This window comes from Dermacentor andersoni, chromosome 1, assembly GCF_023375885.2.
Source record: "Dermacentor andersoni chromosome 1, qqDerAnde1_hic_scaffold, whole genome shotgun sequence".
Taxonomy (NCBI): Eukaryota; Metazoa; Arthropoda; class Arachnida; order Ixodida; family Ixodidae; genus Dermacentor; species Dermacentor andersoni.
Window position 1 is genome coordinate 274,576,057 of NC_092814.1, and position 11,186 is coordinate 274,587,242.

Here is an 11,186-nt window from a genome sequence, read left to right on the forward strand (position 1 = left end):
CCGCTTCTCCTTCCAGTCTGTTTTCATCTTCGTCTAGGATATGTTGTTGTATTGTTGTTGACTTCCTGCCTAATAAGTTAATGTGGTTCCAAAATATTCTAGGTGCGGCCTTCTTTTTCTCACGTATTTCTGACAACCAACGTTCACTTTCACTTTTTAATTTTGCTTGCACCAGTATTTGAACCATAGACTTTTTCTCCCGGTATATTACGCATTTACTAGTTACTTCATCCTGTGGCAACTGCTCCTTCTTTGCCTGCCTGTGCTCTCGAGATGCTTTCTGTCGTTCGGCGATCGCTTCTCGTATCTCCTTGTTCCACCAGCTTTTCGGTTTCTTTTTTCCTTTCCAACGAACATTTTGTTTCTCTTTCCGTATTTCTGTCGTTATTACACTTAGAAGCTCACCATATACCCACTCTTTACTTGGCCATTTGCCAAGTTCTTCCCCAACTCTAGTGACTGTATTCGCATTTGTTCAGCGTTCAAATTTGGACTGGCCATTTTGCTCTCCTTGCTCTCTTTCTCAACTACATATACCATTTTCAATATGATGCGTTTATGGTCACTCCCTATGCTGTTAAACCCTTCCTCATCGATGACCATTTCTCTCAACTTATCATGAATTCCTTCTGTCATCAGACAGTAATCAATGGTCGTGTTAGGCTGCTGAGCACGAGGTCGCGGGATCGAATCCCGGCCACGGCGGCCGCATTTCGATGGGGGTGAAATGCGAAAACACCCGTGTACTTAGATTTAGGTGCACGTTAAAGAACCCCAGGTGGTCGAAATTTCCGGAGTCCCCCACTACGGCGTGCCTCATAATCAGAAAGTGGTTTTGGCACGTAAAACCCCATAATTTAATTTTTTTTTAACAGTAATCAATGGTCGATTGCCGGTTTCCCACTTCCCACGTGATCTGTCCTTCACACTTAGGCCCTGTATTCACGATCACGATGTTATGTTGCTCACAAAGGTCCAGCATTGACTTCCCGTTATTGTCGGTATAGCCATCTAAATCCTGTATGTGGACATTCATGTCACCTAATAGGACAATTTCAGCACCACTCCCGAAACCCTTAATATCAGCGCTTATGCATTCCACTAACTCTTTATTCTTCTCTGTGCAATTTTTTCCGGTCCACAAATACGTAACGCCCGGCCAAGTTTCTTTCCCACTCATTGTACCTGATAACCAAAGATGCTCTTGACATTGTGAATTTACTCTTTTCCATTTGGCTCCCTGATGGATGAGCGTTGCGACTTCCCCTCCCTTTCTTTCCGACTTAGTTTTGTTGCACCCTTCCCAAACATAATTCTCAATAACTGAGTCTCTAAGGTGCGTTTCTGTCACCGCATACACCCCTATTTGTTCTCTGTGTAACTGCTCCTCAATCTCTGCCCACTTTTCCTTTCTTCTGCCGCCCTGCATGTTTATGTAGCCTATTGCATGGCGAACTCTTTTTCTTGTTTTCCTCCTTTTTCTATTATCGACGGCGATGCTCTTCTGATGTTCCCCTAGGGGACCTTCTTCATTACTACCTACTCTGACCTCCTGAGCGCCCGCGGGCCCCCTAAAAAAGCAACAGCGCGACCACCAAGTCGCAAGCCCACTTCTCGTGCTAACCTGTAATTGAAGTGGATCCCGTCTCGTTTAAAACCACCACAACTTCTCCCTTCCCTGTTTACTTCGACAACCTCGAAGCCTTTCTCTCGGCTCATTTTCCATATTGCCTCATTAGCAGCCACTACGGCTCTTTGTACGTGACTGTCACGCACAGGCACCTCCGGCATCGTGCACACCACGATCTGCACCTGAGAGGACACCTCACGCAAGTCGTCCACCCCCTTCGCCAAGCGCTGGGCTAGTCCTGGCCCTTTCCTGTTTAGGACGTCATTTAGCCCACCTGCAACTATGACGAGGTTGCGCACGTGGGCATTTTCCGCGAGCTTTTCTTTTGCTCGCTCTATGACAGAACCCAGTGTGCGCCTTGGAAATGTCCCTACCACCACTCTTTTGTCGCCTTTCACCCTCTCCACAATTGCTTTTGAGCACCCAGCCAGGTTTGAATCGCCAGCGATAATCACCCTTTCACTTTCACCTACCTCTCCCTGCTTCCCTTTGTCATTTTCCGCGTGATTCGGACTCGACAAGGGGCATTGTCCCCTGGGCTCCTGCTTTTTCCGCGTAGCGGCCTCAAGGTAGGTGCTGCTCTTTCGAGCTAACCCTTCATCATCCTGCCTGCGTTCGACGTATTTCTCTGACCCTCCCTCGCGTGTCGCGTCGGGGGTCTGCGTTCCATTGTCACGCACATTATTGTTCACAATGGCGACCCTGTTCAGCTTTTCCTCAGCTGCTTCAAGTCTTTTTTCAACTACCTTCTGTGCCTCACGCTCCCTGTTTAACTCATTTTTGAACTCTTGCACCTGTTTGAGAAGCTCTTCCTGGAAAGCCTCCATTTTCTGCAGCCTAGTATCGACATCACATTGTGTGCCGGTTGTTTCGACGCCCTCTCCATTCTCACCCGTCTCATCTGCCTTGAGGGACTCCCCCCCTCCCCGTACTGCCTGCTTTACCGGCTTTCTCGCCATGTATTGCACTGCCTTTTGCAAATACTATAATACTATATCAATGCAGAGCACGTGCCTTTTAGAAAAATACGATAATCCTCAAAATGCCGCAAAGCAACTCTCACCACTGTTTCAAAAACAATCAATGTCGCGGAGACCGAAGGTAGGACACGCTCTCGCACGCGCTCAACCGCGCGGCCACGCTCACTTTTCTACCAAACACGCACAGTAAAACCGCTAATAGCTATTTGTCTTGCCACTTCCAAGCTACTCTTTAAAGGGCCCCTGAAACGGTTCGGACAAATTTTGTAGACGCGTAGGGTACAGCTTAAGTAGAACATTCGCACCACAATTTAAGTGAAGCGTTACGTATTAATGGAGCTTCAAGCGATTAGAAGTTACCCTCCTCCCTAGCCATGCTTTTCCTCCCCAACTCGTTCGCCGAGCGAGCGGTGCTAAGCTCCGCCTTCACTGGCTTGCGTCACGATGCGACGTCACATCGTCCACTTCCGGTTGTTTTGGAGTTCGCCCCCGCCCGCGCGAGACCTCGCCGCTCGCCGCTAGCCGCTTGGCCGTCGACCCCAAGCGAGAGCTATCGAAGCAGCGTGCGTTGCGAGTATTCTGTCGTAGCGCCGAACGTGTCTTGTATTCCGGTAACCACAGGCAAGCTGGTCATTTCGGCAAATGACTGGAGGCACAAACTCAAGCTGATGAAGGAACTTTAGCGTAGACGTACGTGAGCGGCCTGATCGGTCTGCACGGTCCATACACTTGTTGGCGCGGCGCTTAACCAGCCAAACAAAGCGCTAATATTGCTCTAACCAAGTGTAAAACATTTTAAACATTTATAAAAAACAACGTGTCGATGATTTCACTCCTGCGCAAAATACACACCAGCAGCAAAGAAAAATACATTTCGTTGCTGCTACTGTGTATGGTTGAGCTCTGTGCCACCAGGTGGCTGCACCGTGCAGACCATTCACATTTGCCCTTCTCATCTCATGGCTCATCCCGTTACGGCACAGTCAAGCAGCCAGACTGTCCCCTTGCGCTTGCGTTTGCCCTAATACCGGACTCGCGAAACGCTATTGCGTTAGTAATCTTCCGGTGTAAAGTGACGGCCACAAACGCGCAAATCCTGGCGCCGATCGGATAGCGGCAGTCCGATACGCAGCAGCCAGTTCGCTCGTACGATGCCTTGCAGAGGGACACGATGTCGCAGCTTGACATATCGCCAGTCGCTACGTTTGCAGTCCACAAGGCAACAAAGTCGAATCATAGTGCTCGCGAAAAGACTAAGACCGACTCTGACCGCGGAGCTCTCGTCAAAATGGAGTACGTTGTCACACAAGCAGACGACACAATTGCTGTGTGCCGGAAGTGCTTAAGTGTACTGAAATATTGTTCTTGTGCATTCACTTTATGTTACTTTCTTTTCATAAAAACAAATTAACTAACATTCCAACTATTACGAAGATCATTTGTTTGCCATAAAGTTGCAAAAATTATCGATCACGCGCCCTGGTCAGCCAATCGGATAGCTCGCCCCAATGACGTCGTATGGGTGATTTCGGTCATATGGGTAGCATATGGGTAGGGGCGGCTTAAAATTCCGCCGAGCAGTGCGCTGCGATCGGCAGCGATGTGCATTTTTAAAACCTTATGATAAATTACACGCTTTACGTGGGGCACTTAGATGTGTCAATTAATGATCAGAAGGACCTACTCTAACGACTCCGTACGTTTGTAGAAAATCGTCAAAAGCGTTTCAGGGTCCCTTTAAAGACTACAAACACTCAACGTCCCACCCGGCTGCACGTGTTGGAACACGTGTCACGAAAGGACGCTCTAATCATCCTGCAAAACAAATGTACACGAAGCACACCCGCGCACCCGAAATACGAGAGACAAAAAAAAGGAAAGAAAAAGAAAACCCCCCAATTACTATTTAAATGCAAAAAAACCAGCAAATAAAAAACAGAAGCAAGCTCAAAGCATGCACAAAAACTTATGATTTCGTCGTCGCCACGGAACCCCGAAAAGCACGTCCATCCGCCAGAATTTCCGGTTGAGGACCTCCTGCGAAGAGCCAAAGAACAAGCCACCACTACCGCACTGGTGACAACAGATGTCCCCACACCAGATACCCACCTCCTCAGCCTCTGGGAGAGCAGGAAGCAGGCAGAGCAAGAATACCTATTATGAAAAAAGGATTATAAGAAGTTGCTGTTTTGCGCAAAAGAACAGCAGAGGCGAGAATATACGCTGAGCAGCTCACTCGGGAGAGATGGCTAGACTTCTGTAGCACTCTGTCACACCGTTCCGGTCCAGGGCGCTTGTGGCACACCTTCCGAGCTATAAATGGTCAAAAGAAGACTAGGAATAACATAGAGAGCACTCTGATCCGCACCGGTCAGACCGTGGAGGAACTAAAGCATGAGGCAGCATACACCTTTTTCCCGCAGCCTGTTCATTTGCCACCATTCGATATCTACACCCCTCTGCCGTCTGAGAACTTGGACGGCTTCAGTGCATTATTCAATCTGTTTGAGTTAGAGCTAGCCCTTTCGCAAGTGAAGAGGAACAGTGCCCCAGGACAAGACGGGATCTCATGCTCCGCAACGCAGACACAACTACTAAGCAAAAGCTCATAGAGTTGATCAACAAGCATTGGCAATACGGCTCCCTGCCTAAACACTGGAAGCAGTCCGTTGTCTTACCTATACCGAAACCTGGCAAGCAACCGACGCAACTCCACAATATGCGACCAGTCTCACTTACTCCAATCATCTTTACCACACGCTTCTCCCAACCCCTCGAGGAGTGTGGGTACCTCCACCCCTTCCAGACCGAATTCCGGCCGCAGTTGAGCACACAGGATAGCCTCGACACATATCACCATCAATCATGAGAGGAAATTTTGCAGAGGACGGCCGGACATTCTAGTAGCAGTTGACTTGAAAAAGCTTTTGATACTATTGGCAACCCTGCAAAGCATTCGAAATCACCCAAGCAGGCACCAGCATTGTAAACTTCGTTAAGGCATTCTTAAAAGACAGGACATATGAATTTCAGCTATCTCCCGGTCATTTAGCCAGGCACTTCACAAACTCTGTAGGTGTCCCAAAGGGTCGGTCACCTCCCCTACACTCTTTAATGTCGTCATGGCCAGGATCGCGCGGAAGTTAGACGCAGTTGAAAACCTTCGGTTTACATTGTACGCTGATGATATCACCCGGTGGACGACCTATAGGCTCAGTTCAGCTGAACAAGTAACAACGCTACAAAATGCACTGGACATAATTGATCAGAAGCTGAAGCCAACAGGCATGAGGCCCTCGCCGGAGAAGACGCACTACATCACGATACATGACAAACATGGAAGGTCCGACCTAACCCTTTACTTCGACGGCAACAAAATTCGCCAACCGGATGAGGGATACCTCAGAATATTGGGCATCCCAATAAACAAGGACGGCACGGCAAGCACATGGCTGCAGCATTTAAAGCAGCAATGGAAACCGATGGTGCACCTTATCAGGAGGTTAACCCACCACAGCGGAGGAGCAGGAACACAGGTTGCATAACGGCTTAGGGTAGCTGTTCTCATCGCCAAGATAAGGTACGGAGCCCCACATTACGACCTGACGGCTGCAAACTACAAGCAACTTGACAGGCTACACAATATGGCTATGAGGGCAATCACCGGCCTATCCATACACGCAAAAACAAGAGCTGCACAGATATTCCGGCCTCCCGACGGTGAAAGCGCTGGTTAAAACCCAAAAGGATAACCACGAAACGAGGCTGAAGAACACGTGGAGTGGTCAGCGACTGCTATCTACATTGCATGGCACGAACCTGCACCTGCCAGCGCTGAATCACCTCCTTCCACCCTGGGATGAAATAAGGGTTACGGAACCCAGACCAATACCCATGAACACTATGGTGAAGGCAGGGCACACCGACAACAAAGAGTATTAGACGCGCAAGAAAAGCATGAAGGAACCAAAATATTTACTGATGCTGCCTTGCAATACGATGAACATTCAGGCAAAATGTATGCCGCTACCGCTTTTTACAGAGAAAACGGGCAAGCAGACGCCGTGAGCCGAAGCGGCTATGCTCACTAGATAGTCACCGATCGTGAACTACCAACCATCGAAGAAGCCATTCAACTATGTGATGGGCACACAAAAGACACGGTTAACATCTACGCTGACAGTCAAGAGGCCCTCAAGCAAATGAACTCCCGATCCTACACGACTACCAGAGCGCATCGCATAAAACAAGGCTGCCGCCACCGGCGGGATAATAAACATGCACGCATTTTCGTACACTGGACACCAGGTCACATGAGAGGAGCGGAGAACAGGGCGGCCCATGAAGCTGCAGGCGAGAAAATTAGAGAAGACCGGCCATCGCAGCCGTGAAGTGAGCCCGTCACTGCTGGACCACACCAATAGCTCCCGGTCATCCATCATTGTACAGATCACCAGACTGTCCGGCTGAAACACGAGAGGAAGGTTCTACTACGGGAGTCCATTCCTAGCATCCTTCCTCCCATTCCCACTCGCCTTCCCAAAACAGCCCAGGTTCTCATCCACAAAGCTAAGGCATCCATTACACCGGATGTTCTGAGCAAGTGGAGAGGAGCACAAGTGGAATGCCCCAACTGCCCTGCAATCAACGTCGATCTTAAACATCTGATCAGGTCCTGTCACAGCCAGCCTCACGGACAATCACACCCGACCTCTAAAGGTGGCATAGTACGAAGACTGGGTCGCACCGCAAGCAGATGCCACCAGAAGAATTAACGCTTTGCTGTCAGGCATCCTTCCTTTCACTTGATCCCTTACCCCTATCTTAAACCACGGGCCATCCTTTCTAATAAAAGTTTCAATCAATCAATCAAGAAAGGTCCACCACTTTGAATGGATATGTTGACTTCGCATTTACAGCCGTAATTTGGCTAAAAAAATAGGGGCAAAGACTTTCTGATTCGCCCTCGTACTTCACATGACATGGTTAGCGAGCGCACAAAAGACCCAGAACAAAAAACGGGTGGACACGGGACAAGCGCTACTCTCGGACGTTTATTCCACGACGTCGTCATGAAATATATACAGGGTCTTGTTTTTTCAGACCATATATATTTTTGATAACAACAGTATAAGCGCAGAAAACCTGGCATTTTAACACAGGAGTTCCTAGAAGAGAAAGACATGTAATTTGCACTAATAACGCGAGCTTGAGAAGTCTAATTTTTAAAAAATTCAATCATTAACTTTTTTTAGTGCCTTGGGAGCATATTTAAATGGCAAATTTGGAAGTACACACATTTTAATGCACCCTAATTTTTCTAAAAATCTTGAAAACCACACCTAATTCTAGATATTAATCGAATTTCAACGGTAAAACCAGGCAATATCGAAACTCGGAAAGCCGGTCCCCGGAGCGCAGGAAAAGCGGCCCCGTTACCATATATGATTTCAAACGGAAATGCACCGTGACGACTAGCGCGACAAAGTTTGTAATGAAAACAGGGGGGTGAATCTCCGCATGGCTGCCATTGGCTGTTTTCGAGTAGACGCTCTTTCGACGCTAGCGCCAAGGTCCCCTTCAGTTACGGCCCAAAACGCTGGGCGACGCAGAAGCAACATGGCGGCGCATACGATTGTTTACGTTGTCAGGCAACAGGAACAGCAGTCGCGCGGCGCCTCCTCTACCAAACATTTTTCTTTTAGAGCGCAGCTCTTTGGCGTCCGTTCCTGGGTTTCGCGTCGTCGTCGGCGTTGTCGTCGGCCTCGTAACCAGCTCCGCCCCCCTTTCATCCCCCCAGCGCTAGCAGCGACCGACTGATACCGCTGGATGCCGCTGACGCCGCTAGAGAGTCAAGATAACGTGACTGCATAGAACACCGTCGCCGCCATGCAGAAAGAGGAGGAAAGGGTCCCCCCCCCCCCTGTTCTTGTGTGGCGGATAGGGTGCTCTTCAGTTGCCGACGCGCCGGTTATTTCACGTAGGCCCCGGCACGTCGACGAATACGTGACCACCTTCCCACGGCTAGACCTGGTTCTTAGCGCTGCGGAAGCGAGGGTATCATATTGTTTGTGTCGGCATCGGCGGCGTTGTCCCTGAAACCAACTCCGCAGCTGGGGTTGACTCACTATCGGCGTCAGCGGCATCAGTCAGTCGCTGCTATCTCTTCCCTCCTCCCTTTATCGTGTTGTCCGCTTGCTGCGCGCGCTTCTGCCCCCATCGTTTGCCGCTGGGTGTACACGCCGCCCCCCTCCCCCCTCTTCCTGCGAGTCTCCGGTTGTCAAAGCGCCGGCTCGAACTTAATTCCTTTCTTCGCTCCTCCTCCAATGCAACCCCTGTGCGGTGGCAATCAGAGAGCCAGATCGGTGGCGGCGGATCTGTATATGTGCACCGCCCGAGCCGAAATTGCCGCTGCCGTTCGCCCTGTGCGGTGGCAATCAGAGAGCCAGATCGGTGGCGGCTTGACATAAAGACAAACAGCAATTTCCTAACACTTATGCGGGAGAACATCCCGTTCCTCTCGCTCGTAACGCGTCCCACGGCTGTGACAACCTCGCGAGGCACTTGTATAGATCTCGTCTTTGAGAATCAAGCATTGGTGTACCAAGTCGAACATATATCAGTCTATTTCTCCGACCACAAAGCTTCCTTCATGACTGTCAAGAACTGTTAGTGGAGTCTTTGTTAAAGGAATACGTGTGAAAAATAAAAAAAAAATTCTGTGATAGCGCATACATGTGTTGCTCGATTTCTTTGCCTCAATCTATCGAAAAGGTGAAACAGCTTATTTGCTGCGCTCAAATTTCGCATTAGGAAGTAACGTAATCGTCGGTAATTTTTTTTTGTTTTTATTATGCCGAACCGCTCCGCTCACTTCCCCCTTTCCCCCATGCCGCGCGCGCCGCTTACATTTTTTTTACCTATATACGCGAAGCGTTTCTTTTCTTTTTTTTTGTTTTATTGCGCGCGTGCTACGGCGCATCACACGCCAGCTCGCAAGCAATTCGCAGCGCATTGGCATTGCTTGCGAGCTGGCACGTGGTGCGCCGTGGGCTATGCGTTGGCACGCACGCAGTCTTGGCTATACTTATATTATACCAGCATGTGCCGGGACATAAAAAAGTTCCACTTCCAACACTGCAGATCTTTGGTCTCGCTTTATTGACTTCGTTTCCGAAAACAGATTTTTCTTATAACGTGGGGTGATACGCCCTCAAAAGAGCAAAAGTGAAAGGTGCATGACATATACAAGAGTGCTAAACACAAAAGTTCACAGACGGTGAAATAACAAAAGAAAGCCCTAGAAAACGCGAAGGCCGTTTCATGTACACACACATAAAAAAAACAAGATTTTTATATAAAGCCCTCAAGACCGAAATGTAGACGAGCTTCTGATATATGTACTAAGATATTGCAGAAAACTGGACATGTATGACATAGTCATGACAACTATAAAAAGGGAAAACTCACTGGTAATGGCAAAAACGATGACACACAAAATACTTAAAAATAGAATAAAATGCTAACATTCTTTGTTGAGAGCCATACCAAAAAAAAGAGCTTACTTATAAATCTGCACGAAAGTATATGAAATGCGTGACATGTTCATTACTGCTGAACAAATTGAAAAAGACATGGCAGAACAAAAATAACATTGTGCTAAAAATTGAAATACACATAATCACATTATTTTGCACTTGGCCACAACTTGAGTAACGGTTGCAAGGGGAACAGAAGGTAGTCGGCTTTTGCGGCAGCACATAGAAAACATTCGCAGAACGGCTTATTCCGCAATCAAAGACCAGGTAAAATAAGCCAACAACACGACTTTTCTTTCGAACCGAATGCCATGCTTAGCAATAAAATTACGTCACTTAAGGCACTAAGTCGTACCTACTGGGCACTGCTTTGTATAATAAACACGAACTGCAAAAATCTGCATGTAGGACACTTGCAATGCTCATGCTTTCCAGAAGAAAAAAAAAGCGTATCATGCCTACACATGAAGCTTGTTCGCGCGGTTTTCTCATCGGCGGTTACTGAGATAGTACACAAACACGAACAGTAATTTTTCAGCTGCTAATACGTCGTGACACACAGAGAAAGCACTGAGGGCGGTATGGAAAGCTCGGCAAGTTACTGAAGTTGCAGAATGAGACTTGGCACAGAAAAGCACAAGTCATAGACCAGGTGACAACGAGGAGGAACAGCTATTTGTCAGCTTTCTCTAGTGTAGTGTAGCACAATCAAGGCGCAACGGCGACCGGAGCCTCATGGAGCACACACATGAACATGGCTGTGTTCGTGTACATGCGCCTTCTGATGTCCTTGGGTCTGAGCGCCCACCTGTTGTCTTTAGGAACCCGGAGCAACCTTACAGGGCTTGTTTTTGATGTATTTGTGCACCACTGCACGATGCACGAGCGGTACGAGTCGTGAAACGGGTGAAACATCGCCGAGCACAAGCACACAGCTACCGAGGACCACGAAACTGACGAAACTACCCACGCCGGTCAACGCACAGGAGCGCACGCTTCGCGATAACAGCAGATAACGAAACATGAAACGTCATGCAG